This window comes from Cydia splendana, chromosome 4 (genome assembly GCF_910591565.1).
Source record: "Cydia splendana chromosome 4, ilCydSple1.2, whole genome shotgun sequence".
Taxonomy (NCBI): Eukaryota; Metazoa; Arthropoda; class Insecta; order Lepidoptera; family Tortricidae; genus Cydia; species Cydia splendana.
The window spans coordinates 6,080,384-6,097,463 of record NC_085963.1 but is presented as its reverse complement, the minus strand read 5'-3'; positions in this window follow the sequence as shown (position 1 = coordinate 6,097,463).

The following is a 17,080-nucleotide window of genomic DNA, read 5'->3' as shown; positions in this document are numbered from 1 at the left end:
TGTTCAGAAAAAACTGGGACTGTTAGGAGGGACATAAATTTAATAAATTAGGGTGAAGGAGAGATTACGTTGTTATGAGTTAATACTTTAATTAAACAAACTTATAATTTACTATGTAGGTAACTTGGAGCCTACCAGAAAAGGACTTCGAGCCTCTACAAAATGATGTCCCTACCTATAGGTATATTACTAAGTAGTTGATTCAAAATCATATTAAATTAACTAAGTTAGAATAAAATTGTATGTTTTCGATGTTAAGTGAATCAAATGGAAATGCTTGACTTAAAGTATACTTTGCTGGCTTGAGTTGTTAAATATATAAAAATAAAATAGTCGTTTACTCGTATTTCAGTCTTATATCAATTAAGATTATAAAACATATAGAATTTTAAAACATTTAAATTTTATAATGTGATTTTGCGATTTAAAAAAATGAGATTTTACATATAAAAGAAACAAAATCTTAAAACTCGATTCATAACCCCGAATAGAAATCAGATTTTTTACAATCCGTGTATCATGTTCGCGTCATAACGAAAACAAATCAAGCGAGGACTTTTCAAGGTTCGAATAGGTCTCCCGGCCGCATTAAAAAGACTCCACGGCATGCAACCGACAAATTGCGATTTCTGCTTCAAGTAACTTTTATTACTTTTTCTTATCGCGGCTATAGGCACGGTAAAAACTTTGGGAAGATCATAAAATATTACGTTTGTGTATTTGCTTAAGGCCTACTTGCACCATCCCATTAACCCGGGGTTAAGCGGTTAAACCGTTAACCTAGTGTCAAATTGTACTGTAACCATGGCAACTCCAAGTTTAACCGGTTAACCCCGGGTTAGTGGAATGGTGCAAGTGGGCCTAATACGCATTGTACTCATCTCTTACTTAATTTTAGAACTGGCTTTTTTCTTTTTTAATCACTTCTACTAGACGTCTGGGAAATAAGTAACGTATATTTCCTGGATATTTACGACCGAGCTTTGCTCGGAAAACATATAAAAACTCAAAAATCGCGTTTTCCCAGAGCTAGATCGATTTTTCGGCCCCAAAAAATAGAAATACCAAATTTCATTGAAATCGTTAGACCCGTTTCCGAGATCCCCGAAATATATATATAAATAAATAAATAAATATACAAGAATTGCTCGTTTAAAGGTATTAGATTAGATAAGATTAGCAGGAAGTAGTTTCTGTTGTACGATAGTAGGTAGGTTTGAACGATAGGCAATGCCTTTTAACCAATTTTAACATTTAAAAAAGTTTATTTAAAATAATATTTTTTAAATGAAGCAGTTTGGCGTTAAGGATACGAAAATTGCGCAATATTCCGGACCCGGTGGACGACATAGTGTAATTCCCCTATCAGCCTTCTCATTTCCAGCCGAGAGCACCATACATTCACCACTTTATTTGCCATTAAAACTTCGTACGCCCCAACGTAGAGCCTGCTTTTCGCATAACTATTCGCATTCGTGGAAAAAGTTTGCCGTGTTTCCCCCAGAAATGTTGAATTTAGTCGTCTGAAGTCTATATTGGACTTAATATTATTTTAGTATTTTAGATGCAGGTAATTTAATATATTGAGCATTTGTTTACTTACTCTTTTTTATTGTAGATAAAACTGTGTTCAAAATAAATCAAATTTTATGTTGCTTAAATTTTGAACACTATAATACGTTTTCACATCACCTAATCAGAAAATGGATTTTTCTTCCCTGCTAGGAGGGATCAAAGTGGCACTTTTCTGTTCAACGACATTTCGTTGCCAGTATAAAATATTAATATAATTAACTATGAACATCGTATGTACAGCATGGCAAAAAAGAATAGAAATTAAAAAGTGGCAACACTGGAGTGTCAACACAAAGATTTTTTGATTTTCCTCATAGTTGATGTGAAAAGCAGTATGTGACACACGGTATCAAAACTATTTCGTCATGGGCGTTAACACTTGAATCCCTCATTACGCTCAGGATTCTACTTTAGAATCCCTCACTACGTTCGGGATTCTATTGTAGAATCCATCGCTTCATTTAGGATTCAGTATACGCCCTTGACGGAAATATATCATTTTGATCCCTTGTAACATAAACTACTATTAACACCTAGCAAAAAAAACTGAGGTGCGATTAAACCATTAAGCTCAACAATGCCTTCATGGGCAATAAAATTTAATAATCTAAGTCGTAAGTCCGAGCGTGATTGGCGCAACTTTCACAATATCCCCAAGGTATCCCGGCCCTTTTATTGATCTTCGTTCTTCAACAAAAGTGAACCCCAATTATTTGAAAAAAGAAAATGGTGGGCCCTGTGACTTTATTATTCAAAGGTCACAAATGGCATACAGTCATGTACGAAGCGTTTGACTGCTTGGTAGGTGCTGTATCTTTTAATACCTGAGTCACTCACTGTTTTTCCCAGAGATAAGACCTAGCTAGATCGATTTTTCGGCCCCGATATACCAAATTTCATCAAAACCGTTAGAGCCGTTTCCGAGATCTCCGAAATATATAAATAAACAAGAATTGCTCGTTTAAAGGTATTAGATTAGATTACGTACGTTCTTAAGTATTCGGTTTTTTTTTTTACTTTAAATGTTAGCCTTAAGTTTGGTTGTCTTCCGAGCCATAAAAACGAATCGAGTAGGTACTTACATCTTATTTATCAAAAATGACTAAAAAATGTGTTTCATTCTGCATACAAATATTATGTAGGTGCCTACATAATTTAAAATTGTAGACTATAAAAATCAAACCTAACCCTCAATTTTGACCTTGACGCTATCAGGTAAAAATGGTAATTCGGGATTTGAATCTATCCGCTGCGACCAAATACCTAACTGGCTCAGAGCATGTAACCATTTGACGTAAGAAAATCTTAGAGCATTTAATAACTGGAGTCGCCTTTAAAAGCTTACCCCTCTGCCGAAAACCTTGCACAATTGTGCACACTTTTGTATGGATTAACGTTTATCTAATATACATTTGACGTGCCCCTCCCCCGCAAAAATCGACAGACTACTTTGTACAGAAAATGACAGACAAGGCGTCTCCAGTTACTAAATGCTCTAAGATGAATTCGAACACTGGCAAAAAGAGTGTAAATATTTCCGCGCTGTACTCGAAACTTCAGTACACAATCGTAACCGATATTTATTAGGCAAGTTGTCGCATTAATTCGGCGTCCCCATCTGGTGTGAACTTGACCTAATTCGGTCAAGGGTCTTGTTCTTTCTCACTGTTATCTACGGGTAGGAAAGAGAGGGGAGGTGTCTTGAAGGTTCATGTAAGGGTGATGTTATGAAGGGTTGGTTATAGCTTTGATGTGCCGGATGTTTTAAAGTTGAATATGATTCTGTCATGTGAAGCATTGTGTCTAAACATTAGCTTAGGACGAGTAGGTAGTTGACCTTTCTCATCTCGGGGTCAAAATGTAAAGAAGTAATGGCTTTTTAGTTTGAACAGGCCGCACATTACACTTTTATTTTCAAAACAAGTCCAGACGAAAAACTAGTTGTTCAAAGGTTTTAGAAATAAGGTATTCAATACCTTACGCTAGATAAGCTTTTCTTAAGGGCGCAAGAAATGATGTTCCATCTTCTTGTTTCATTAGGAGTTAGGAGTTATACATCTTTATAAAGACGCAAGACAAAATAAATATTATTGCTGTTGTGGTGGGACAATCCATACTAATATTATATTATAAAGGCGAAAGTGTGTCTGTCTGTCTGTTACCTCTTCACGCTTAAGCCCTCGTATAGCGCGGATCCGCATACGAGGAAAATATTAGAAAAAAATAGTCACGGCACACGAGAGGTTAAGCCGCTGAACCGATTTAGTTGAGGTATAGAGATAGTTTGAGTCCCGGGGAAAGACAATACGGCGCGATTCGGGAAATGAATTAGAGATTAACTAGATACGATATAGTAAAGATATGTGTCGTCCCACGGGTAAAGGTACCTTATGGCGGTATTATTAACGCCGCTCCAATATTATTGCGGCGCTATGCGACGTAAGCGCCAGCCGCCATAAGGTTCCTTTTGCCGTGGAACGTCACATATCTTTCCTATTTCATATCTAGTTAATCTCTAATTCATTTCCCGAATCGAGCCGCTAGGATAGTTTTTATGTCGGAAATCATCCCTGAAAAGACTGCAAAGGGGGGTGGAATTGAAAGAGTTGAAGTAAGCAATGCGCGAATTGAATACCTACTTTAGCTTCTGTCACTAATTCCACGCAGACGAAGTCACGGGCAAAAGTTAGTATAATATAATATTATAAATGCGAAAGTGTGTCTGTCTGTCTGTTACCTCTTCACACTTATACCGCTGAACGGATTTAGTTTAAATTTCGCATAGAGATAGCTTGAGTCCCGGAGAAGGACATAGGATAGTTTTGATGTCGGAAATTATCCCTAAAGAGAGTGAAAAGGGGAGTGGAATTGAGCGAGTTCATAAATTGCCTGTTAATTGATGTAAGCAATTAAGCTTCACAAATTGAATGATTGCTATAACACTTTATCCAGGCGCTATACTTTAGCTACTGTTACTGATTCCACACAGACAAAATCGCGGGCAAAAGCTAGTGTTGTTATAATTCATCCGTACACCTCGGTTGGATATATAAATTGGAACATTATCAATAACAAACCATTAATTGGTTTGTAAATTTCGAAGGTCGCTCCGGGTTATCTGGAAGACAGTTTTACTGCGCAGCTGTCACGATTCTTGGTATGTTTGGGTAAAGGATGACTCACGTTAGAACGGACCGTGTCCGGGCCGGAGCTTCCGGCGCATCGTTTTATATGGAAAGCATCACGTGATCGCCTGTCATGTCATAGAAAAGTAAGCTCCGGCCCGGACACGGCCCGGCCTAACGTGAGTCATCCTTTAAGGTCCATTTCCCTTGTACAAAACACCCGAAAACAAATATAAATATTTACTTCATTTTCCTTCTCAATCTATGGCGTAGCTGCTACGCCGTAGACCTACGCCGTAGCAGCTGCGTTAAAATAATACAAATGTAGTGCATAATCATTTTCCATCGTATTTTCTCGGAAACGTTCGTATTTGTCATGCTACTGCAGTCAACGTCAGTACTTTTTGTACAGAGACTGACAGAAATAGCAAGACTCGTTCGGACGTTTCCGTGAAAATACGATGGAAAATGATTATGCACTACGTCTGTACTGCATCGAGGCTGATTTGTACTTAGGGCCAGATTCGGATTTTGAAATAGACATCTATTAGACATATTTTAGACATCACCAAGATACGATAACGCTATTTTTAAGATCTAACCTGTCAAATTTGACATTTGCGCGATTCTGGAGATACTGTTGAACGATTTCCACAGGATATGACTTAGAGATCCAATACACATCTAATAGATATCTTACTCTATCTAACGTAAAAGTGACATTGGTTGCCCGAATTGCACTGCAAAAGAGAACTAGTTGATATCTAAACTATAACGTATCTATAATGGATCTAGTACGTGTCGTCTCTTGTGAATATCTTGAAGTTCAAATACGGCAGTGATTTGTACTTACTTACAAGTTGACGGCATTTTTATCTTCTTACGTCATTTTCCCGTGTATTTTACACGTAGTCACGTACGTATATTGTATTTATTACATTACAATAACAAATCATTAAAATTATAGATTTTATAAATTAAAATACCGCTCATAATTTGTATGTATTTTAAATCGATAAAACTTTATTATCCCACATTAATAGCGTTTGAAATGTATTAAGATGTTCTCCTCCACAGGTAAAATTTTTCAATCGATTCTCGTGAGATGAGCAGGTATTATACCGTATCACAGTGGCTCGGCTTGTATGGAGAGAGGGTCAAAAATCAATTTCTCCGAAAGTATCAAAGATACTCTCAAAATAAAAATATGTTCGTGTTAGTTGTTTAAATATCTAGTAAAAAAGTAGTAATAAATAGTTCTACTTTGTATATTTTAGCATAAAAAAAATCTAACTGATAACAAAAAAATATGCAAAATACGTACAATTTTAAAGCCTTATAAAAATAGAATTAAAGAATAAATTACAACATATTCTTGAATAATATAATAAAACAAATAGTTTTTATCAATTATATTGTAAAAATATATATTTAAAATTAAAAAATATATATTTACAGAGATGCTAATATCGTACAAATTATGCAACGAAAAATATTTCACGTCACGTGTCAGTCACCTTAAAAAACTAACCTAGATCAACTTATATTTTAGATTCATCTAAAATGTATTTTAAACATCTAGTTAAATAAGTACACATTGTGACAACTATTGATTTTTTGTTTTTGGTAGTTTCCTACGGCCCGTAATCATAGGGTCCGAATTTACTAGAAAATTATTTAAGATATTCGTATTCGTCTATGTGCGCGCACACAATTACTTTACCAAACGAAGGTAAAACAGGATAAACTCGAAAATGTATAAAAGTACGTAGTAACAAATATTGGTGTTTTGTTAGTATAGCTTCTGTGAGAAGAGATAGCACATGCATCGTAAGGATTTGATTGGTCTCTAAATTAGCTAATATTCGTCAGGTTGTTGACTGCTGATGCATCCAAGGATGCTAGTGCTGCTAACCTTCTGCGTTTTGACCGCTTACTACAAGCCGAAAAGTCCTTTTTTTGGCCATCCGGCTGAAGTAGAGGGTTCCGAATTGCCCGATGATGACGGTTGTCCCAATTCAATATTTAACGTCTTTTCAGTCACCTTATTTTTATTGGAAAATTATCACTTTGCTTCTCACTTAACCAGTTCGAATGTTTCTTAAGAACTATACGCACTGATTTCGCAAAGATGGTTTCCAATAAACTACAAGTCTACTACCAATGTAAGTACTTTATTATGTTATCCAAATCACTTGTATCTACGTTTTCTACATCTGGCAACATTCCTACTAATTTTTTTTAAGCACTTGACAACATCCTTCTGTATCTGAACTACTAAGTTAAATAAAAATCCCTTTGTAAAAGATTCGACCTACACATCACCTGAAAAAAGAAAGAAAAAGGGTGAATTGTCATTCGTAATATTTTCGTAGAGCAGCTACGCGTTCGCTTACCCAAGCGTAGCAGTCTTTTAACTATCAAACCCGCAGGCGTCTGCATATAATCTTTTATGGCCGTTAATTTAGAGATATCAAGCTTCAAAATAATACTACTTTCAATGTTAGAATTCATTGGGAACATAACTAGAAGTTTAAGTAAACAAAATATTCTAATCATGTTTGTATGACTTTTTGTTACCTCGTAGACCTATTATTATAAATATACTTTTAATGAATTAAGTTATACTTTGTATATGAAATGAAACAACATACCTGATTCTTTAAGCTCCATATTAATAATAATCACTAAAATTACTATTGCCTCAGGAATTCACTACTAATGACGTTCACTTAATGAGCCTTTGATAAGAGAACGCGTACAACCGGGAGTTGCGTTAACTTCAAGGATTATTAGAGAATGAAAGTAATTAGCTATGCGGGATCTATTTATACCTGATAAAAGTACACTTATTAGCTAATAATATTCAGTCATTGGAAACCAAAAAATACCACATGCGTTTTTTTGAGTTATGGCCTAAGGCCAGCCCACCGTGCGTATACCTGATCGTATCGTATAGATCTTTTTTGTCGATTCAGATTATAAACTTCTTTTTTCGTTCGTGTGGTCTATAGCTCATATAGCCACTAGTTTTAAGATTATTTTATATTGATTAAAATAAATTGTTTTTATTTCATTTCAAAATTTAGGCGGAAAGCACACTGTAGAAGAACCATTATTATATTAGGAACAAATTTGCCTTCAATTCATGTTTATATTTTATTAAAACCGTCATAGGAATATATACGAAAAGACGAAATGATTATTAATCCGTTTAACTTTGTATTTTGTTTTATTTAATATGGCTTACATACTATTCAGAGCGACATAACAACAAGATAATCTCCATAAAACTTCGAAGAAACATAACATTCATATATTGTCTGGCTAGTTTTGTATAAAGGAATTTTGTGATTAAATTTATTACAGAGCGGAATTCGCTTTCAAATAATGTGCTCGTTCCTGTATAGCAACAGTCTTACGGACAGATTCGAACAATACTTATAAGATGTCACAGCGATACGATACTAATATATCGTATCGCTGTGACATCTTATAAGCATTGTTCTAATCGGGCCGTTAAAATCTTACAGTTTTCTGATAGTAGGGGAGCCCAAGAGGGGTTTTTTGTAGTTACTCGAGCGCGTCAGATTAAGATATGAGAGATATCTTGCTACCCCGTGTAGTCTACCTTTACCCCTTTTAGCAGTCTATGTTGAGCCATTGGTTGGTGGGGGGTTCAACAAATTGCTTAGCAGATTGTGGATTTGGTCATGTTACTCCAAATTAACGCTATAATTGTGCTATTACTAAATCTAATAATTATTTGTACGCATTTCCTTAATCTGACGGTTACAATGTAAAAATTAGGCGTCAAACTTGTGTTCGTCAGATTAAGAAAATGCCTACAAATAAGTAATATGAATAATATTAAGTTATAGAAAAAATATAGCATTAACTTGGACAAACACGACCAAATCCACAAACTGCTTAACGATTTTTTAACCCTCCACCAAACTCCCGAAATTTAAAAAAAAATGTAGACGCTTTCTTGCTCGCTGGAAAAATAAACCTTATATAACTTTTTTTTCTTCTTATCATCTAATATTTCGATTCCAATGGGTCTGTACGACGCTCGAGTAACTACATATTTAGCATCGTCGGCTCCCCCTTACGAGGATATAACCAACGGAGACGCCATGTCTAAAATTTTCGGTACAAAATAGTCTGCCGTTTTTTGCGGGGGAGGGGCACATCAAATGTATAGGTACGTCATGTCAGATAAACGTCAGTCCGTACATATGGTTGACATGTGGTTGACCATTGGCCGCCTATTTTCGACAGAGGGGAACGCCTGTTAATGGCGGTTCCATTGTTAATTACTCCGAGGGCTCCCCAGCTATGATGGATGTTGTACGTCTAGTGTAAAAATAAGGGTGTACAAATCATCTCAAAAGTATATCCCATAGCTCTTATATCAACTAATTAAGAACTGTGAAACATATTTTTGAGTACCTACTCACTCAAATTTTTACACTTGTCTATACCTAAACAACTGCGGGTATTATGAAGGATAGCAGGGGGTACAGCTCATCGCCTCCTAACGTGTTGAGTTCACGCAATTAAAGTTTCAGTCACTATAATTATAGTAAAACAGATTATACAATGAGTATAAATGCTCTGAAAGTGGTTTTTATAGATCCACATGTCCGAAAGTATCTCTCTCCGGCACGTTTATGGAAATCAGAATATGTATTGTGGGTCCAGCCGTTGGCAACACGCAGTACGTGCTTAAGTTGCGGTAAGTCCAAGTCCTTCTCCGAACGCAGCTGAATGAGCACTGAGCGGACGGCCGTGCGTGCCATCAATCGCGGATATCATTGTTATTTAATTGTTATATTAAACAAAAAAAAGTTATCGATGAAATCGATCAAAAATAACAACATGCATTATTAGAAACAAGTTTTACAGCTTTCTTATGTTCGATTTTTTTTTCTATCCAGCGAAAGTTGTTTTGGAGGTTGCGGGTTCAAGTCCTGTAACTTAACGTAACTTTTTCCATTTTGTCCTATAATATAAAATTTGGAATATCGCTCGCAGACGTATCTGCTTGTTAAAAAATTGGTTTAACTACTCATCTGTTTTCGATTTTATTTTAGATACTTTTATGGCTCCTCTACACGATGGCCCAGCGCTGCGCCAGAGCTGGGCCAGCGAGATGATCTTGCGATGGTTGGAACGCAACTACACGATGGCGACATTCAGTTGTGATCTATCCGGTTTCCAAGATGGACGTGGACGCATTTGGATTGGGCCACGTGTAGATGCGTACCGCCATCTCTGGCCCACTACCTTGGATGTGCGGACGAAAAACCGACACCGCGGCCATCCCATCGCCATCCCGCGTGCTATAAGCCAACCGACACCACTACCCTCTCTACACGTTGTCCCATCATATTGGACCAATAGATTGGGCCAACGTGTAGAGGAACCATTCCATTGGCAGTCTCTTCAATTTACTAGTCTCTTAAAACTTAGAGGATATATGTTTTTTTTTTGTTTTCAAGACGTCATCATAATTACTTACAATTTGGTGCACAAGCACAAGCACAAGTACAAGTAAATAAGTAATCATGAATTCATGAAAGTAAGGTAGGTAAGGTAATGCAAGATTAGTGTGGTTGGAGTAGTTTTAAGTGTACTCCAAAAAAACCTTATCATTAAGTTTTGGTATACTCCGTGTTATAATTTATTTTATGAACCATTGTTTTAATTTTTTTGTTAACTACACCTTTTCTTTTTTCATCTAATCACGTTTAACAAACGATGTATTCCAGTAAAATAAAATAAAAACAATTGATTTTTTAACCCTTTATATGGCACACTTCGATTTTATATAGCAAAAATACCCTATAACATCATGTTTTTGTATTTTTTATGTAGAATTTTTAGGAAATTAAGGAAGCGATGAGGCTTGAATCGTACAGTTTTCTTAATCTTGACCGTTAAAACTATTTTTTGATTACCTATCTAATTACGAAAGATTTTTTTGATGACGAGCGAGATGTTGATTTAAAAATCATGATTATTCTCAGGCATATTATTAACATTGATAAGCTCGCACCCTTCTTACCTACTTAACTACTTACTAAAAATGTTGAAAGCCATTACCTTCTCGTCTAGTGAAAGAAAACGAACTATTATTATTTCAAGAGGTATCCCTTTCACAATCATAGTTATTAAGTCATACAAAAGCAGCAAAGTTTTTAATGTGATGCGATCAATTATGACTATTATGAGTACAATTTAAAGCTTTATTTAATATGTATCGCCGTTAATTCCACGGGAGAACAAATGAAGCACCTACATTCGTTTATAAACATATGACAAGTAGAGACATCTTCTATCAAATGTATATTTAAAAGCATTTGTTATCGCAGTTCGCGTCTGTAAGCGACATACAGCCAATAAAATCGGCTTTAAATTAGCAGGGTAGTTTGTGAGAAGCTCGACTTACCTCATGGCTTGATCGGAGAGTGTTCGTGCCAGAAGGCACTCGCGAGAGGCGCCGGGCGCGCGGCCCGGCCGCGCTGTGAGCTGTGCGCACCAGGCGTGACACGTCCGCGCCGTCGAGCGTGGGCGGCCGTCTGCCGCCCCGCACCGCGGCCCGCGCCTCCCGACCTGAGACTACTTCATATCGAGTTTTGAGTTTAATGTTTCTTTTGCTACATTTCGAGGTTTTTACAGATTAACTGGAATGCGCGGGGATTAAAAATATTGCAAGTTTTCAACGATTGATCCGTTCGTTAGAAAATGAGCACAGCACTCCAATTCATTGCTTTCGTTTATTTGTGAAATAGTACCGAGAATATGCCGTCAGATTTAACGGCTCACATTGGATTTGGCGTTTTATCTTTTGAAGCATTTTTGACTTTTTTCATCCATTAACCAAGTTCAATCACACTAACGACGCGATTCGGGAAATGAATTAGAGATTCACTAGATATGAAATAGTAAAGATATGTGACGTTCCACGGCAAAAGGTACCTTTGCCCCGGCTGAATATTGGAGCGGCGTTAATAATAGCGTAAGCGCCAGCCGCCATAAGGTACCACTATAGAGTACCCTGGTAAACTAACAGATGGCGCTGAATTTAATACGTTGTGACATGAATAAGCCACTGAGGAAGGATTTTGCCTTGATGGGGGCAATTAATTTACTGTCGTTTAATTTTGTTGTATTATTAAATCAACATAATTATTCAATAATTTTTATTTTTATTTTGAAATTTAATTGAATAATTATGTTGATTTAATAATACAACAAAATTAAACGACAGTAAATTAATTGCCCCTCATTGCACAGTGCCATCTTTTGGGGAACTGAGTAAACATTAACTAATCAAGAAAACTAAAAATGAGTTTACATAGTTACGTAATGGTAAAATAAACACACATATCAACACGCGTATAATTGCATAATTATTAATTTTCTCCATCATGAATTACACCTAATCGTAATTATATCGCATCCATATCAAATCCATATTCATACGTATCCCCTCCTTTAAGAACTTAATAATGGCCACGAAGGTGGGTACTTTGAAAAAAAACATTGACCTCTGTCATTTGCAGTGCCGGATTAACCCTTTTAAGCAAAATAAGCACTTGCTTAGGGCACCACGTCTAGGGAGCACCAAAACCGTAGGCAAAAAAACGCGCAGGCTGCATAGTAGGTACCTACATGAAACTTTTATACGTGTACAAGTACCCATCTAATAACGAAGGGTCGTAGGGATCAAGTAAGAGAGTGAGGGTACGTAAGAACATCTCCAACGTAGGCTTTCGATTTGACCTTACGCGGAGGCCCTTAAAGCCATGGAAAAATATCTTACTATCGGGCTTGCGACCAGCCGATTTTTTCGACATCGGTTACCGATTTTATAGCGAATTTTGCTCTCTTGCACGCCAGATTTGTCGACCAAGCCGAGTTGCTCCTTAGTCGCAATCCTGAGACCTAACTGTCAAAGTGTTATAAGGGGCGCCGTGAAAGCCGAAAACTAAAAGCATCCTATCAAGTAGCGCTTTCGAGTGAAGCCAAAGAGCGAGCAGTAGAAGAGTCGTGATTACATGCATAGATTCGATTTCAAGCCCCTCTTTTGCAGTTCGGCGTTAGGTCTTATGCGAGGCCTTCTGCCTTACGGCAAAGTTGATCTTCTGCCTTAATTACACTTGGGCGTGGATCCAAATCCAAGCTTTCCTCTTTCGCAGCTGGGCCTTCTGCCTTGCTCACAATTCGCCAATTCAATTCACTTGGTCAATTCCAAGCTCTGCTTTCTTGCATCTTTTCTGTATGAAAACAACCTCGCTGAGACCCTTAAATATCGAGCCCTATGCGAAGCTAGGCTGATAGAAAACTGTCCCATCCCACAACTGTCTATCAAATTGCGTTTTTTATATCGAAACATTTTCGCGCTCGCTTCGCTCGCATTTTGAACTATATACTTTCTAAGATATGATAAAGGTGACATTCGGGTGGCGACTGCAGCAGCATTGCTCTGTTGCAACGTTACTGCTGCAGCACTGTCAATTTTCGTGATATAATGATGTGACTGATTTCCATACTAAAAGTAAAAATGTACAACTGTCTATCAAATTGCGTTTTTATATCGAAAAATTTTCGCACTCGCTCCGCTCGCATTTTCAATAACATTCTAAGATATGATAAAGGTGACATTCGAGTGGCGACTGCAGCAGCATTAGGTACTCTGTTGCAACGTTACTGCTGCTGCACTGTCAATTTTCGTGATAAAATGATGTGACTGATTTCCATTCTCAGCTGTAATGCGGCAATGAACGTCACTCAATTTACCAAAAAAATTCAATGTAATCTTGATGACCCTAAGGAGAGGGGGCACCATGGTCTAGAAATGCTTAGGGCATCAAAATATCTTAATCCGGCACTGGTCGTTTGCGGAGTCAAAAAGCCTTCCCGAAAAAAATCGAATCATTCGCGAAAGTCTCGCAACGCATTGATGTTACAAGGGGCACGTGGTCTTCCTCAGTAATCTGAAGAAGACCACGGTGAGTGGCGCTCTAGCCAGGCAGGCCGCTTCGCTTTTGCTCGCGCGCGTATACCTTAATGTATCGTCCAAAAAAAACGTCCGAGGGCGAAAAAAACTATTGATTTTGGAGTGTAGTTTTATTTAGTGGTACCTAATTGTAAAATATTTTATCTGGACTACAGTCCTCTAGCATATCCATCTGTCAACTTTACTTCAAGTTCCGCCTCCAGGGGAGAGGGAGAGAAATGCGGATTAGAAATTAGCCGTTTACTGACACAGACCGAATTCCACGCGGGCGGAGCCGCGGGCACAGCTAGTATTAAATAATGCAAAAATATTGCTTGGTTAATGATTGAAATAATAACGTGCTAGGCAATCACTGCTAATGCTAACCCGTTATACTTCCTTGTATTTTTGCATGTAACTAATTAATGTTAACACCCTCCCACCGCGAAAATAAATATGTATATCAAAACACCAGTAAAAATAGGTACAAAACTCCATACATGATTGGTCTCTCTACGAGTCATCGAGTGGTCGGCCATATTTTATATGTCAAATTTAATGGCCGTGCGTATACAAATAAATATAAGCTATTATATTTATTATACTATATATATTGAATTCAGCCGCGTCTCGATAAGACTAATTAGGCTTATTGTAAGTATTTAAACATTCTAAACTGACAAAGAGTGAAGTTGTAACAAGGCAAAATGTAGTGTGGACGCACCTAGCAATTGGTTAAACGACCAAGTTAAACTGCAGTGCAACCTGTGCTTGGTAAAATTGTTAGTTTCAAATTGATGCGGTTTAAATACGAGTTAAGATGAGTGGTACAAATGGTGGGCAAAGTGCATGTGACTCTGAACTTGCAATCGTCCATAGACTTCCAGTAACCATCACATGGAATATATAAAAAAAACCTTAAAACCAATCCAAAACGGAGTCTCGACATTGATGTTTTTTCTGATGCCTTTTTCCTAAAAATGGACAACGATATCCTATAAGTAGCGATGTTTGTAAACTCAAAGGATTTTTCAACAACACACTGGCTGAAAGGCCAATTCGCATGTACATAGTTTCATATTTAGATTCATCGGCTAATTCGAACATATACTAACATCAGAATTATATCTACCTAAATGATATCATTTCGTTTTTGTGCTTGTCCGTGCATCTATTAGCGTAATCTAGACGCACGGGCGACGGACATCATTTAGATATGATTTTGATCTCACAATGTTAATTGGAATTGGCCTCAAGGGCTTATTTATTTATTTAAACTTTATTGCACAAAGTATATACAAAAATGTACAAATGGCGGACTTAATGCCAAATGGCATTCTCTACCAGTCAACCATAGGGCCAAACAGACATCTACAATTGGTGCAGAGAGAGAAATATACCTATTCAGTGAATATAAAAAAGCAAACTATACATATAAACTACATAAATAAATAAAATATATATAAATTATTTTATTTAGATTTACCGTCTAACTCTAGCACTCGCATGCGAGTTTCATTAGTATAGTTTCATTACATTGTAGTACTCGTATTTTTTATCGGTCGGCTGAATTTGACGTATTGGAGAACTAAACGAAAAGCTCACTTCATATAAGTACAACTCGGTACTTGATTGATTAACTTAGCTTGAATACTTGCTTTTAAAAATTAACAAGGTGTTTCCGTACGTTTATGTGTATTTGCTTATACATTGTATATTCAACATTTAGGTACTCTATTTAATTTAGTTAAATATGTTCCCAAGAGTCACGAGGTTGATTAAAAAAACTACATAGGAAGGTTTTTATTGCATGTACTTCAAATACGACCACATATTCTAATGGGTAGGCTGTATAGGCCCAAATCAATTAACTTTTATATGTTATACTATACCTGAATTATCTTTTTACTTGTAAAATAATTCAGCACGCAATGTCATTACTTTGTTTTTATTCAAAACGTAGCACTTACTAACGCGACGTCACAAGTGATGACTATATGGATCTATATCCATTGCCGCAATGGATTGCCGCTCCAAAACAAAAAAAAATATTGCACTCTGTTAGTTAAGGCTAATTAAAAAATATATCGTTTTCACGGCATTGACACCTACGTACCGGTTCAATTTGCGGTTATACAGGATGGTACATTTCTAGAGACTGAGCTAAAAGGATAGTGTTATATAAATGATCTACAATCGAGTTATTATAATCGTAACGCTGGATTAAAAAGTAAATCAAAATCATTAAAATGGAATATCTTTATATCACTGACAACCCTACAAAGTTATTTACATTTTAAGTTGACACATGTCATGTCATTCGAGGATCTACTTGCTAGGGTTGAATCATACTGAGTTTTGCACTAATGTTTAGGAAACTGTATCTCAAAAACGGTTAGAAATATTAACGTGATTAATAAGTGAAAAAAAAAGTACGTAGCTTAAACGATTCCCCGTTTGCGTAAAAGTCCTTAGTTTTGTTCCACCCGATATTATAAGTACTATGTATACTTACTACATAGTTAGATAGGTATACTGAACAAACTTCTGGTTAAGTACTAGATTTTGTTCGTAGTCACGTGAAGGGGTTAGTACAGGATCATAATTCATAGGGCATATAATATCGTTAAAATCGTCTTCTAGACAACCTTGAGATAAATAAATACTTATTTATAGGAAACCTTTTTGTGAAGTATACTTTGATCAGATAGTAATTGAATAGTGGTTTATTATGATTTAAATAAATAATGACGGTAAATTATTTCAACCTCTGACCTTCAGGCTGATTCGGAGTAACATTATTAACAAATACCCGACAAGGAGATCCGAACTGGGACTACAAAAAAACCGGACAAGTGCGAGTCGGACTCGCCCACCGAGGGTTCCGTACTTGTTTTCTGTATTTGTTGTTATAGCGGCAACAGAAATACATCATCTGTGAAAATTTCAACTGTCTAGCTATCACGGTTCATGAGACTACTACCTGGTGACAGACAGACGAACACTACGGACAGTGGAGTCTTAGTAATAAGGTCCCGTTTTTACCCTTTGGGTACGGAACCCTAAAAAAGGATTGTGGCGAAAACACAATGTTTGCTTTTTATTGTTATGTAAACAACATTTAAACCGTTACGTACGTACGTTGCCTTGGTGGTTTTAAAATGTTATATTTGTAATGAAATTTTGGACGAAACCTTATTTCCTTGGTTAACGAATTAAAAGAAAGTAACGCTTCATACGCTTTTCATGATTCGATTCGATTCTCAAAGCTCTTCAGACTGATGGGAAAGCTCTTTCTACCTTGAGCTACTTAGCAACTAAAAGCTTGTCTTTTACCACGAAAAGAGGCTTTAAAATACTTCGCCTCGTA